A 16,034-nucleotide genomic window follows, 5' to 3' on the forward strand; every position below is an offset into this window, starting at 1 on the left:
ATCATCTTGTGGGCACCATCCCCACTAGGGTTTTACCTCTGATCAAGGGTTTCCCTAGTTAACATATCTGGTGTTATTCTGTATGAGTATCTTTTTGTCATTTCAATTTATAGTACTCATATGGTTAATTTTTTTTAAGGTTAATAATTGTGATAATAGTTGGGTAATTGGTGGTGTTTGTGGCTATGGACCTTTGGGTATAATGGTGGTAGAAGAATATATCATCTTTGCATGTGTATGATGGTGAAAGAAGAATGAGCTATCCATTGCCTGGCTATGCTGGTAAAAGAAGAACATGCTATCTATTGTTTGAGATTGGTTACTAGGTCTTTTGAGGATGAGATTGTTTCTCCCTCTTCTTCTTTTTTTGTTATGTGATAGATGGTTGTTGTTTGTTTTAAAGGACTCTTTTGGGGCCTTTGTTCAAGATTATTTTTGGTTTAAGAATGCTGCTAGTATGGGGGCATGGGGGCTTATCCCATGCTAATCCTTAGTAATGTGGACCATGGTTGGTGGGTTTTCCACATTCAAACCTTTATTTTATAGAGGTAGACTTTATTTGAGATTCTTTGTTTCTGGTTGTTTGGCACTAGGTTTTGTTATTTCTAACATTATCTAGTGTCTATTGTTTGTCCCACGGGTCAGCACCCTTTTGCTACTTTTTATATTAAAAGACAATCCAATAGTTTGAAGAAAGTTGAACAATATTGATGATGGTTTATATTTAAACATGTTTCATGTTAACATCCCTTCAATATGTCAAGTGAGTTACATAAGCCTATTATACTTTTAATTTGACTATGATTCACAAATACAATTGTAAGCATGCGGGGTGAATTTCCATAAAATTTGTAGAAAATTATAGGTTATATATGACCATTTTTCATGTAAAAAAATATATGTATAAAGATAATAAGAGATAAAGAGACATGGAGAGATATATAGAAGAAGATGGATATGGATGTGGAGGTAAAGATAAAGGTAGAAATGAACACACAAAGGAAGAGAGAGAGAGAGAGAGAGAGAGAGAGATAAATATGCGGAGAATGAGAGATTAACATACATGGAGATATATAGAGATAGAGATAATAAGTGTTATATATGTTTTTCTAGATACATCTCTCCCCATCTCTACCTTTATTTCTCCGTGTATTTAAATAGAGTATACTAGATATGAAGTCAAAATATATCAAAATAAACACATTTATAAAAGATAGAGATAATAAGTGTTGTATATGCCTTTCTAGATATATCTCTCTCCATCTCTACCCCTTATTTCTCTTTGTATTTAAATAGAATAAATTAAATGTGAAGTCAAAATATGTTGAAACATACACACATTAATAAAACTATTATTTTTAACAAATTAAGCATAAATATGTTCAATGGATTTAGCTTAGCTAAAGCAATGTGTTCTTATTATGGAGACTGGTTCAAATCTCATGAGGGATCACTTTTTGGAATTCCAAGTTGTGACTTTTAGTCTTCCAATTGTTGTTTCTAGTGTGGGGATCAAATACAATAATTTAAACTCAACTAAGTAGAAACCCATTTAATACAACTTAATCAAATTTCGTAGTACATGATATACATCGTGAAAAACTATTAGAATATTTTCTACTAAATTAACTATAGCCCATTTCTTTACAAATCATCATAGTAGCTAAACTATTTTTAAAAATACATAATTTCTAAACTACATATAAAACAAACCTTAGTAAATAAAATCTAATACTTAATATATCATTTTCAATTAATACATTTCTTACCAAACAAACTATATATGAAATCAAGTACTAATTAATAATTACTAAAGAACAACCTAATTACCCTTCATGTAACATGTAATTAAAATCAAATATATAATAACAATTTATATTTCTCTAAATTTGCTAAACATAATTACATTTTAATTATTCTTTCTAACCAATGAAAAATAGTCTGACTCTATAGTTTTGCTCTATTTAATGATACACTTTCATATAATCAAACAAAATTTAAGATATTTTAAATCACAAAAGATTAAAACAAATAAACATATAAAATATGAAGTACTAAATAATGTCTCAAATTTAATAATATTTCACTAATCTTCAGTGACTGTTTACATTACAATATACTATAATGACAATATACTGAATTTTAAATATTTCTATTACTTATTATAAATTTAAATTTAATTTTTTCTTTAATTCTTCTTTTCACAAAATTGTCAAGCCAATGGAGAGTTCCGACTGCCCTAAAGTCAAAAATAACAACGGCATAAACACAAAAATTGTAATAAAAAAGTGGAAATCTAATGGCCAACAAATAACTCCCTAAATGCCTGTGGCAGATGTGTTTAAATAAACTTTACTGGAAAGAAAGGAGCGAAAGCATAGTTCCTGAAGCTGAGTCATATTGGCCATATTCTATTATATAAACCATGGGACCATAGCGTTCTTTCCTGAAGAACAAAATGAATAGCTTTTTTTTCCTAAATTTTGAAGACAGAAATATGTCGTCCAAAGAAAAACTTAAAATTTATATATTAAAAACAACATATGCTTGAAATATAAATAAACTGACCTAGATATATTCAGTAAGTCAACATTATATCATAATGAAACTATTTTCACTAAAATCTAATGGAAAAGAAAGCTTACAGATTAGCTTACATACTTCTACCAGATCTATGGAAGACACAAAACCAACTATTTTCTGAGTCTCTCGAAAAGATAAAAGATTGATAAAAATAAGAGATCTAAGATTTACTAAGATCTGAAATAAGCACAAATACTTGGCAATGGATAAAATAGAAATAAACACTTAAGAGAGAAGAAACTTTTATTCATCAAACTGATTGCTACAAGGCTATGCAATGGCCTCTATATATAGAGAGCCCATGAGATGAGAATATGGTTCTAGAGGATAAGGTGATAAGGTTGTATGACCTAGTATCAAGGAGGACATTCATATCTTCTTAGGATAATGTTGTATGACCTAGTTTCATGGAGGACATTTCTATCTTGTTACCAATTTAATAGGAAATGTGTGGCATACTTGTTGTTTGGTTATAATAGCATGACTATTGACTATTTCTAACATCCTCCCTTAATTTCTACCACTAATGATAATTTATGGGAGAAATTACAATAAAAAATATAGATAGGATAGGTCCTAGCATTCAGCCTTGTTAGGTACCTATTTACAACAAAAGAAAGAGAGGGGAACATGACATGACTATCCCCCCTTAATGTTCACCTCAATCATGCCGAGCATGCCTCATAGTTTTAAAAATTTGGCCTCAAGCATACTCTTAGTAAATATATCTGCTGCTTGGTCTTCACTTGGACAAAAGAGAAGATTAACAAAATTTGCTTGAACAAGATCTCGAATATAGTGACTATCAATCTCAATGTGTTTTGTTTTAGCATGAAAAATAGGATTATTTGCAACTTGAATAGCACTTTGATTATCACAATACAAAGGAGTAGCTGAACTTTGTGCAAAACCAAGCTCAAATAAAAGGTTGCGAATCCAAACTACTTCCTTTCCAACTTCTTTTGTTGCTCTATATTCTGCTTCACATGAGGACAATGATGTAGTAGTTTTTTTTTTGCTGCTCCATGTAATTGGACCTGACCCGAGCTGAAAAATATAACCACTAGTAGATTTTCTATCATCTATGTCACCTCCCTAGTCTGAATCTGTGAAGCTAGTCAAAGAAATTGAAGACTTGTAACTATAATGAATGCCATAGTCAATGGTGCCACGAATGTATCGTAAAATTCTTTTGGCAACCAACCAATGAGTTTCTTTTGGTTCCTGCATAAATCTAGATACCAAATTGACTGCAAAACAAATGTCTAGTCTAGACTGTGTTAGATAAACCAAGCTACCAACAAGCTGTCTATATAAAGTAGCATCCACCTTCTTGGAAATACATTCTTTAGTAAGCTTAATTCCAGATTGAAAAGGAGTAGGGGCTGGCTTACATTCAAGCATGTTAAATTTATCTAAAAGATCCAAAGCATATTTTTCTTGAGAGATAAATAACCCATCATGAAGTCTACTAATTTGCAAGCCAAGAAAATAATTCAGTTCACAAAATCACTCATATGAAATGCCCCTTTAAGATCTAATTTGAAATCACTAATTAACCCAATATTTGGTCCAGCTATGAGTAAATCATCCACATAAACTGCAACAATAATAATTTCATTTTGCACTCTCTTCACATAAAGATTTGGATCTGATTTGCATTTTTGAAACCCATGAAGCTGAAAATACCTATCAATCTTCTCATTCCATGCTCTTGGTGCTTGTTTAAGCCCATAAAGTGACTTCTTTAATCTACAAACAAGATTAGGATGTTGTTGATCTACAAAACCTGGTGGCTGATCCATATATATTTCTTCATATAAATCTCCATTTAAGAAAGAATTTTTTACATCAATTTGATGAATATGCCACCCAAGACTTGCAGCCAAAGAAAGAATAATTCTAACTGTATTCATTTTAATGACAGGAGCAAAAGTTTCTTCATAATCAACACCCTCTTTTTGATTAAATCCCTTAGCAACCAATCTAGCTTTAAATTTTTCTATAGCACCATCTGATTTAAATTTTGTTTTATAAACCCATTTGCAACCAATGACATTCTTACCTTTGGGAAGTTGCACAAGTTCCCAAGTTTTATTTTTCACCAAAGCATCATATTCTTCTTCCATAGCTTGCTCCCATTCTTTCTTCCCTCTAGCTTCCTCATATGATCTTGGGTCATTTACTTGTAATACTTTGGCCATGAGAGCACTACCATTCCTCCCTTGGATCTTTGAGCCTTGCCTATATATTTCTTCAACACTCCTTGTCTTTTGGCTAGCTGAAAAGTTATCTTCTTCATCATTACTACTTGCAGAAAATGTCTGATTACAAGCATTAGTTGTGTTGTTTTCATTAGTATTTTCATCATTTGTAGAAGTGCACAACTCATCCTCATCAATGTAGTCTCCATTTCCTCCTAAAATATCTAAAAAATGAGAAGCATTTGTTGCTGTAGAGTGAGAAGGAGTGGCTATAAGTTGTGAATGCTCATCAAACTTCACATCTCTACTAACAAAGACCTTGTTTGTTGTCAAATCATATAACCTATAAGCCTTTGATTCTTCACTATAACCTATAAACAAACACTTATGACTCTTTGATTCTAACTTTTCCCTTTGTGCATCAGGAATGTGTGCCCAAGCAATACACCCAAATACTTTAAAATATCCAATGTGAGGTTTCTTACCACTCCATGCTTCTTCTGGGGTGATATTTGTGAGATCTTTGGTGGGGATTCTATTTATAATATGTGCAGCACAAGAAACAACCAAACCCCAAAATTTATTATGCAAACTTTTAAAATGCAACATACAACGAGCCATTTCTAAAAGAGTTCTATTCATTCGTTCAGCCACCCCATTTTGTTGAGGAGTATAAGGAACTGTTCTTTGCACCTTAATACCATAATTTTCACAAAATGACTCAAAAACATAATTGCAATATTCACCCCCATTATCTGTCCTTAAACATTTAATTTTTTTGCCACTTTGATTTTCAACTAATGCCTTAAACTTTTGAAATACTTCAAACACTTCTTTTTTCCTTTCAAGAAAATAAACCCATACTCTCCTGCTATAATCATCAATAAAAGTGAGAAGGTACCTAGCACCTAAAAGTGAAGGATATCCTGGTTCACATAAATCACTATGAATAAGTTGCAATGGATGATTAACTCTCCATGCTTTACCTGAATCAAAAGGATCTCGATGATGTTTCCCTAACACACAACCTTCACACACACCTTCACAAGCTGAAATTTTTGTTAATCCTCTAACCATATCCATTCTAACCATATCTTGTAATTTTCTATAATTTAAATGTCCAAGTCTAGCACGCCAAAGTTGTGACATATAATCAGTATGAGCAATAAAAGCATGAGAGAGTGTATATTTATCATCAAGAAACCCCACAAATTTAAATAGATTCTCTTCGTGATCAACTCTACCAATAGCAATTATATTGCTTGGGTCTTTTCTATCTCTAACAATAACTTGATCAGCATTGACAACAAACTCATATCCAGCTTGAACTATTTTGTATACTGAAATAAGATTCACCCCCAACTCTTTAACCAATAAAACATTTTTCAAAGACCCATGTGTTACATTAACAGTTCCTGTTCCTAAAACTGGAAGTTTCATTTTATTGCCAATAGAAATTTCTTGATCTGAATTCTTTTCTTCATAAAAATCAATAAACAAAGATCTATCCCCAGTCATGTGAGATGATGCCCCTAAATCTAAAATCCATTCTTTATTAGAATTTGAAGCAAAGTATCCCCCTTTAACAGTAGATTTACTTTTGGGAGTAGCAATTACCTCCTCATTTGATTTCTCTTGCCTTTTTAAAGAGATAGCTACAAAACTATGATTATCATTCTTTCCATCCTTAAACCTTTCTTGCTTGGGCTTGTATTGCTGCCTTTCATTGACCCTCTTCTTCAAACAAAACTTCTCCATGTGATTCTCACCTCCACAATACCTGCAAATAAAAGGCTTTCTTCCAGCTTGCTTTTCTGCACCATCATTTCTAGAAAAATGATTAGAACCTTCGTGATTTCGAAATTTATTATTTCCTTTCCAATTCTTTTTTTCATCATTTCTAAAGAATTTACTTTTGACTGTATATGCATGATTCTTTTTAATATGCCCTTCTTTAATAAGTTGAACTTCTTCATCTAAAACAGATTTGCAAAATTGATCAAAAGTTTGCTAGGGGGTATTGGGATTTAATTGAAGAACCCTTTTCCTTGATTCCTTAAAAACTTTATATGGCTGGGGAAGCTTACTTTCAACCATTGCAATCAACTGAAAATCCTTTTTTGCATATTCAGCACCTATTTTTTTTAGCTGAGTATTTAAAAAAGTAACTTCAGTGAAGTAATCAGACATTTTTTCAAAATAAGATGGATCTAAATTCATCAATTTTTCTTCTATACTAAACGTGCTAGCCATGTCTGCATCTTTATAATCTTTTTCTAAAGTCTCCCACAGCTTTATTGGGTTATCAATATCAACAAATCTTCTATTTAGATTGGGGCTCAAAGCTTTACCAATAATACCTTTAGCTTGCTCCAACTTACATTTCCACAACTCCTTTTCTTTATTAGTTTGTTGAGGTTCTCCAATTTCTTTATTTACTATCCTCCATAAAGCCTTCTCTCTTAGAACATTCTTGACTGCAATCTTCCAATCTGCAAAACCACTTCCATCAAAGATAGGCAAAACTTCATTTGAAGAATCCATGTTAGCAAAAAGATCAAGTTCAAACAAATCTAGCAATACTCCAGCAGCATAACAGCCCTGCAACCAAATATCACTCCAAAAAAAATTAGCCCTGCAAACAAACCATTTTCAGCAAACTTTTTGCCTGCAGCAAAACCCTCTAGCAATATTTCTAGCTGAATTTCTAAATAAATCTCCAGCTGAACTTGGCTAAACCTCGCTCTGATACCATGATAAAAATAAGAGATCTAAGATTTACTAAGATCTGAAATAAGCACAAATACTTGGCAATGGAAAAAACAGAAATAAACACTTAAGAGAGAAGCAACTTTTATTCATCAAACTGATTGCTACAAGGCTATGCAATGGCCTCTATATATAGAGAGCCCATGAGATGAGAAGATGATTCTAGAGGATAAGGTGATAAGGTTGTATGATCTAGTATCAAGGAGGACATTCATATCTTCTTAGGATAATGTTGTATGACCTAGTTTCATGGAGGACATTTCTATCTTGTTACCAATTTAATAGGAAATGTGTGGCATACTTGTTGTTTGTTTATAACAGCATGACTGTTGACTATTTCTAACAAAGATAATGTTGTCCATGGTTTGAAAGCATTTTCTGCTCCAGGTTGTGGTGAGACACAAGACTCCAATGACAATAGAAAACCCAACTGCAAAGCTCAATCCCAGCCCAACTCCCCACCATATATCATCCTCCTCTTCTTCATCCATCTTATCAACATTCATCTTTGGCGAAGGACAGGACTGATTTCCGCAACAGGTTGTATTGAATTGGAGGCCGCACAGATCTGAATTGTTTGAAAAGGATGATGACTCAAATGTGTGGAATTGGCTCCCTTGTGGTATCTGTCCTGAAAGATTATTGTGCGACAAGTCCAAGTATTCCAAGAATGTCAGCAATTGGAGCTCCAAAGGAATATTTCCAGACAGCTGGTTATGTGACAGATCAAGAGACTGCAACTGTACCATTTTCCCCAAACTCTTTGGGATTTCACCAGCAATATCGTTTCTTGAAACATTCAGAATAACTAAACCTTCTAGCAATCCCATGTTTGAAGGAATTCCACCTCCCAAGTTGTTGTTTGATAAATCAATACATTTAACCAGTGCCAATGATCTTACAAACTACATCTCCTGTGCTTTGTTAATGATTGTTAATCGATCTACATACACATTATCTAAATAATATCTGACATCAAATATTTCAGTAGTCACTGTTTCGTTTCTCATGGCCTGCAAATTTGAGATGGTAGCTGGAATTATTCCTGAAAATTTGTTGGACGAAAGATCCAAGATTTGAAGAAGTGGTAATGTTGTAACTTCTGAAGGTATTCCGCCTCCAAATCTATTTGATCTCAGGATCAAAATCTTGAGATTTGAAAGTTTCCCTATCCAATTTGGAATGATCCCTCTCATTTTGTTGTTATTCAAATCAAGTATCTCCAACAGCTTACAGTTTCCAAGAGAGGATGGGAGAAAAGAATTTAGCCGATTTCTACCCAATTTTAACGTGTGAAGGGAGAGCATGTCTCCAAGCTGTTGTGGCAACTTGCCCTCCAACAAATTGTTCTCTAAGTTCAGCATCTCAATATCAGACCTGTTTTTGGAACAAACAGGGATGTTACCAGTAAGGCTGTTATTTGAGAGATCCACAATCCGTATCTGGCATATAGAAGGAGGAACGCTACCACTGAGATGGTTCCCACAGAGAGACAGATAAACAAGATTACTAGACTCACCGAGTTTTCCTGCAATGGATCCAGTGAGTTGATTCTCTGATACGTCCAACACCGACGGTCCATGAAAAGGAAGAGGCGGAAGCTGACCTTGTAAATTATTGCTATGCAAATCCAGAGTCTCCAATTGACTAGCCATCAAAGAATGAGGTAGAACTCCTGCAAAGTAATTATGAGAAAGATTGAGGTAGAAAAGATAATTGAGATCCCCTATCCACTCGGGAATATTTCCTGCAAGACTGCAGTTGTAAAAATCCACCTCCTCAATCGCATATTGAGTAATTAGGAACGTTGGAAACTTGCCTTCCATGTTACATGAACTTAATCCCAGCCTTCGCAAAGACAACTTCGGAATCCATGTTGGGCTGAACTTTACCGTCAAAAGATTATGGGAAATGTCTACATCGACAAGTTTGCTGAGATTATCAAGATGAGACTCTGAAAATTCCCCACTTAACCGGTTCGAGCGCAGGTAAAGCTTCGTCAGTTTTGAAAGACTAGACATGTTGAGAGGGATGGCACCTTCTAGCTTGTTGTAACTTAGATCAAGCTCTTCAAGTGAAGTTAGTTGTCCTACGGAAGCGGGGATGGCACCTTCTAGTTTGTCGTAACTTAGATCAAGCTCTTCAAGTGAAGTTAGTTGTCCTACGGAAGCAGGGATGGCACCTTCTAGTTTGTTGTTACTTAGATCAAGCTCTTCAAGTGAAGTTAGTTGGCCAACGGAAGCGGGGATGGCACCTTCTAGCTTGTTGTCACTTAGATCAAGCGCTGCAAGTGAAGTTAGTTGGCCAACGGAAGCGGGGATTTTACCCGTCAATTGATTGTAGCTCAGGTCAACATTCTGGAGATTAGGAAATGCAGTGAAGAGGATAGAGGGAATGGGAACGTAGAATTCATTACCAGACAGGTATAGGTCGGTGAGATTGGTGAGGTTGGCAAGGTAAGGCAGAATTTTTCCTGACAGGTCACAGGCGGACATTATAAGACTGGTGAGAGAATACATGGTGGAGAGAACATTGCCCAAGTCATTTCTCTCCACTCTCGACATATTCACTTCGTCAAGGATAAGCTCCTTTAAATCTCTCATGTTTCCCGTCCACGTGCTCATGTCCACCATTCTTAACAATGGAGGGTCATAATCGTCACTGTTGCCAGAGAGATCCAAGTAGTTCAAAGTAGAGATGTTCCCCACCTCCCTGGGAATATCCCCACTAAAAAGGGAATCTGATAAGTCCAAGTGTTGTAAACTAGATATCTCCACTGAAAAAGGAATATGATAAGTCCAAGTAGCGCAATCTTTTGAGTCTGTCCAATCCAGGAGGGATGCGAACTCCATAGAAGTTATTCAAGCTTAGATCGAGGTGCTCCAAGTTTTGGAGATTGAACAATGGGGAAAGAACATCTCCCGTTACATTATTCAGATTAACATCCCCGGAACTGCCCTGGAGATCGAGGCGAATGACATGGTGTGTGCGAGGATGGCATTGGATTCCATTCCACTCACAACAGCTGAAACCATGCCATGATTTGAACACTTGATTGGAGGGATCGTGGACAGATGCGTTGAAATGCAAAAGGGAATCTCTTTCATGCCCTGAACAACACCAAACACCATTAACGTGCAAGAACAGAACAAGAATGTGTAGAGCTGCCCAAAACATTTTAATTAGACGCTACACGCACCAGTTGCTTCTTTTCTGTGACTTAGAGTACCTCTATAACTCAATAAATAATGAGGAATGAGTTGAAGCATATCTCCAATTCTTTGGTCAAATAAATTCTTGGACATCGAAGAAAATTAATGGGAAATCTGTCATTTGAACGTGTTGGAGGGACTGACAGCCAAATAATGCCTCGTCCCACTATGAGGTGTGAATCCAAATCTTTGTAGGAGAGAGAAATATAACAAAGTCAAGTCAAGAAGACTAGACGACAGACAGCTCGAATAACATTGAAATCGACGGTATGTTTGTCCACTTCTTGTTTTCTCCTTATCTAAAAATTATATTTATAACACATATTGGTAAATAATTATTAATTCATTTTATAAAACATTTTCGGACAAGCAAACTATTTATTATATCAAGTTATTATTATTTTCTTTGTAAGTTGGAAATTTTTTGATGATACATTTTTAAATTATTTTTAATATTAAAATTTTAAAAAACTTATTAAATTAATATAAATACTTTAATTAATAAATATAATAGTTAAAACTATAATTCTTAGTTTTAATTAATTAATTTATTTATTTTTTATTTTTTATAGGTAAATAGTCTTTGGTCAAATAAGTTTTTTTTAATCACTAAAATCAGCTCTATGAAAAATAGTCAATCAAAGAAAACCTTCGACGTTGCTCCAAAAAGAAAAAAAATGGACGTTTAATTTTCTTAGAAACATCCATATATATGTTACTAGGTATAGATGATTGAATAGAGTACATCGCTTACAAACTTTTGCTTGAAGCGTTCTAGTTAAACAATACATTGTATTCACTTTACACCACCTTTTATATAGGGGATCAATAAGCATTACATTTATTTCTTTGTAGAAATAAGAACATTATTTTATCGCACATTTCATTCCTAAGTTGTTTGCAAAGTAGTCCATCTCTTTGTGTGACACAACTAGATTGTTATATGAATTCTTCCATTTGTTTAAGGTCCTTTCAATATCTCTTTATTCTTCTGTTGTATTCCTTCCTGAAACATTATTACATCTTCTAGAGAAAACTTATTGATTTGTTATTTTTTATTAGTTTCTACATTACTACATCTTCTAGAGAAAACTTATTGATTTGTTATTTTTTATTAGTTTGTACCATACTATTAAACTTCCTCAAATAAAAATGATACCTATCAATAAGTGTTTACCTCTCATTGCCTTCCATCTACAGAGAAAATGTTGTATTTACCTACTTGATTATGTAAAGATGGTGGAATGATTAAACAAAATATGCATGCCTATTACTCAAGAGTATCCCAGAGTTTCATCAAGAATTAAAATAGAGACATTTCTTATCTAAAAATAATTTGTTTCCATGACATAAACCTTGATCAGTACTACCTAGAACATTCTTTCTATATCTAATTTATATATAACCATCATGCCTTGGAAGCTTGAAATCAAGGGACAAGAATCAAGCATGTCAACCAAGCTAATAGATAACAACATGTATATGTAACTAAGCATGCCCTTCTCATCAGAACATCTGTCATTCTATTCTTCATTACTTATCTATTTTATAGGAACATGCAATAACAGATTAGAGCCATTCATCTTGTTTTAAGTGCGTTTAACCATTTTCCTAAATAATCATCATACTATTTGTATGATTAATTCCAAATCACCATAAAGTATTAATTTCTATGGAGAAAATTATATGTAAATTTAATAGAACAACACACAGATAAAGTGCAAATTACTATGCATTGATCTAATATATTGATGAAGTAGAACTTGTCAATAACAACATTGACTTACTCACCCTAAGCAAACCAATCTAATGTCAGAGAAATATTAACAAGAGATAACAGGGATGTGCAGGATCATGGTGTGCCAAAAAGTAGCGATGTGAAAGAAATAGAGTTTGAAGACGTCTAAAAGCACTTCAAAATCTGCTCTGACTTTTTTTCACCTATCCAAGTACCAAACCTGGAAAGTAAGGCCAAGCCTTATCGGATATCCGATAATTAACATAATAATATTATCATATTATCATTATTATATTATAATAGTATAATATATTATGTAATATAATATAATATAATATTATTATTATTATAGAATATAATAATAATATTATATTATAATAATATAATAATATATTACATTATAATAATATAATATAATATTTTATATTATATTATATAGTAATGTAATATAATATATATAAAAATATAAAATAAAATATAATATAATATATAATGTAATATAATATATATATATATAATATAATATAATAATAAAAATGTAATATATTAAAATATAATATATAATAAAAAGTAGTATATTATATAATATATGCAACGAATATTAGATATTTGATATAATATTAGATATCTGATATTATATCGGATATCCGATACCTGTGACATTACATATAAAAAAAACACAAACTCGTGGGCCCTTATTTCGCATATTTGGGGGCCAGTATTTGCACTGTGATTGGATATCAGATATACAATCTGATATCTGATATCAAGGCATTTTTTTCATTTTTTAACTCATTTTAAACCTAAATTCAATAGATTTTAGCATGATTTTGTTTTTTTTAGTTGAATCTAGGGTTTTTTTGAAAAAAATTGTTAAAATTAAGATTTTTTTTAATATATATTACATTTTGCAATTCAATAGGAATGGTTGATCAAAATGATGACACCGAGGCTGGGAATAATATTTCTTGTAACCCCCCACCAAACGATCTAGTACCCCCACAAAATTGTCCACCAAATGATCGTCTACCCCCTCAAAACCCTCCTCGAATCAAGGATTTGATAAATGAAAATCTCACCGAATTGAGAGGTTTGCATAGAACATATAATAATGTACCCGCATTGGCTCCTATGTTATCCATGTTAAACACCATAGTGGATAACATTGAAATCCTTACAAACCAAAAAAATGCCGCTCTTCGTTGGCGTGATGAAATGCATGAGATGTTTGATGATGGTTTGGACTATGATGAGATTGCAACCCTCAATATAACCAAAGAGAATTTGGCTAGCCTTTTTGCAAACCCAAAAATGGATTTACCAATCAACCCAAAAAAATCCAAACTATTGATTAAATGGTGCATAAATGACGCCATACATGCAAACTTTTGGGATCGTTGGTGGATGGTCTTTGATATCCCTCCACATGGAAATTTAGACATACCATTTTATTTCCTTATAAAATTATATGCAAAATTTGTGTTGAAACTTAAAGTGAATTATTGGAGCATGAAGCCCAACATGGGCTTAGGACTAGGAGCTCCTCAGGATAGACCCTCTTCCCAATGGAAGAAAGCTGGCACTTTTGTCCCCCCCCCCCACTGATATCTCCCCCCCCCCGCCTCGACTGCAGCATCTAGATATTATGGTGAAGGCTAGCTCTCAAACCATCAAAGCCATTCATAGGCTGAGTAGCCTAATGATATCTCAGGCTAGGTCAGTCCCACCTCCTCGCGTTGATGATGTTGGTGCTAGTTCATCATCGGCTAGCTCATCACATGTTTGTGTGCCTCACACTTGCATTACGTGCAAGAATATTTGCCTAGGTCCCATAGGTGATCTTCCTAAGTATCATTTTGTATTAGAGGAGGATACACCAAGCACACATGCAAAGGCTTCAGACCCTAATGCGAGAGAGGAGGGGAATGCAGAGGCATGTACTCATTTAGTGTTAGTACATGTATACATTTTTTTTTTATGACATATGCGATTTAAAGTTAATTTTTATAATAGATTAATTTTAATTTTTAAGTCATACTAACTTTTACATGTATGTGATCTTCATTCAGTCTTAGTTGATGACTGAGCAGGAGCTCAGATAGATTGATGATGCCATGCTCTCGGCCATTTCATTTGGCTTTGAGACATCTACGGTACATTATGTTGTGTTCGCATTTTTTTTCTATTTGATATTATAGCATATATGGTTGCTAATCTTTCTTTATCTTGTAGGTAGCACTTGTCCCAGGGGGACAAAGTGTGGGGCATGAGCCAGCATTCATTGACAAAGGAAAGTTAATTACATGCTTTCTATTTGATTAAATATCGATGCATTCTTGTAAAATGTTTGTGTTAATCTCATTTAATTACATTCTTTATTGTATATAGGGCGTGGCTATTGGTGATGAGCCTATACAGATTTTGCATCGTAGACCATCAGGAATTTCCATTCGCACTAAAAGCCCAATTGTATGTATAAGTATCATTTATTTTTTATTTTCCTTATCTCCATAACTAAATTCAAAACTAATTTCCATGATATTAAAAACAACTATTTTGTATCTCATAGGAGACTCCTAGTGCACATGAAGTCCAACAGGAGAGTTATCAATTATTTGAGTTATATTACTACGTAAAGATATTATAATATATTATATATATAATAACGTAACATAAAGATATAACATATAATCTATTAATATATAATAATATATTATGTTATTCTTATTATAATCTATAAATATAATATATATATTAATATATATCTCCCTAGGGGTCCTAGGACCCCTAGGGATATATCACAATTGTTCATATGGGTCGAAGGGGGTCATAAGGTGACCTATGACACCCTTCGACCCATTACATGATGACATATGTCCATTCATATGACCCCCTTCGACCCATTACATGACGACATATGTCCCTAAGGGTCCTAGGACCCCTAGGGACATATCACAATCCTTTATATGGGTTGAAGGGGGTCATACGGTGACCTATGATCCCCTTTGACCCATTACATGATAACATATGTCCCTAGGGGTCCTACGACTCTTAGGGACATATCACAATCCTTCATATGGGTCGAAAGGGTTCATAGGGTGACCTATGACCCCCTTCGACCCATTACAGGATGGCATATGTCCCTAGGGGTTCTACAACTGCTAGGGACATATCACAATCCTTCATATGCATCGAAGGGGATCATATGGCAACCTATGACCCCCTTCAACACATTACATGATGACATATGTCCCTAGGGGTCCTATGATCCCTAAGGACATATCACAATCCTTCATATGGGTCGAAGGGGGTCATAGGGAAACCTATGACCCCCTTCAACCCATTACATGATGAAATATGTCCATAGGGGTCCTAGGACCCCTAGGGACATATTAAAATCTTGAATATGGGTCAAACAGGGTCACAAGGTAACCTATGACCCCCTTTAACCCATTATAGGATGACATATGTCCCTAAGGGTCCTAGGACCCTTAGGGACATATCACAATCTTTCATATGGGTCGCATG

The 16,034-nt window shown here is 33.9% G+C and overlaps 1 pseudogene; it reads right to left on the reverse strand.

Annotated features, from left to right (window-relative positions):
* Positions 1-7,360: 7,360 nt before the first annotated feature.
* Positions 7,361-10,828, reverse strand: LOC149560010 (receptor-like protein EIX2; annotated as a pseudogene).
* Between the last annotated feature and the right edge of the window lie 5,206 nt (positions 10,829-16,034).

This window comes from Cupressus sempervirens, chromosome 4, assembly GCF_028749045.1.
Source record: "Cupressus sempervirens isolate cs-2001-9-10 chromosome 4, ASM2874904v1, whole genome shotgun sequence".
Classification (NCBI taxonomy): domain Eukaryota; kingdom Viridiplantae; phylum Streptophyta; class Pinopsida; order Cupressales; family Cupressaceae; genus Cupressus; species Cupressus sempervirens.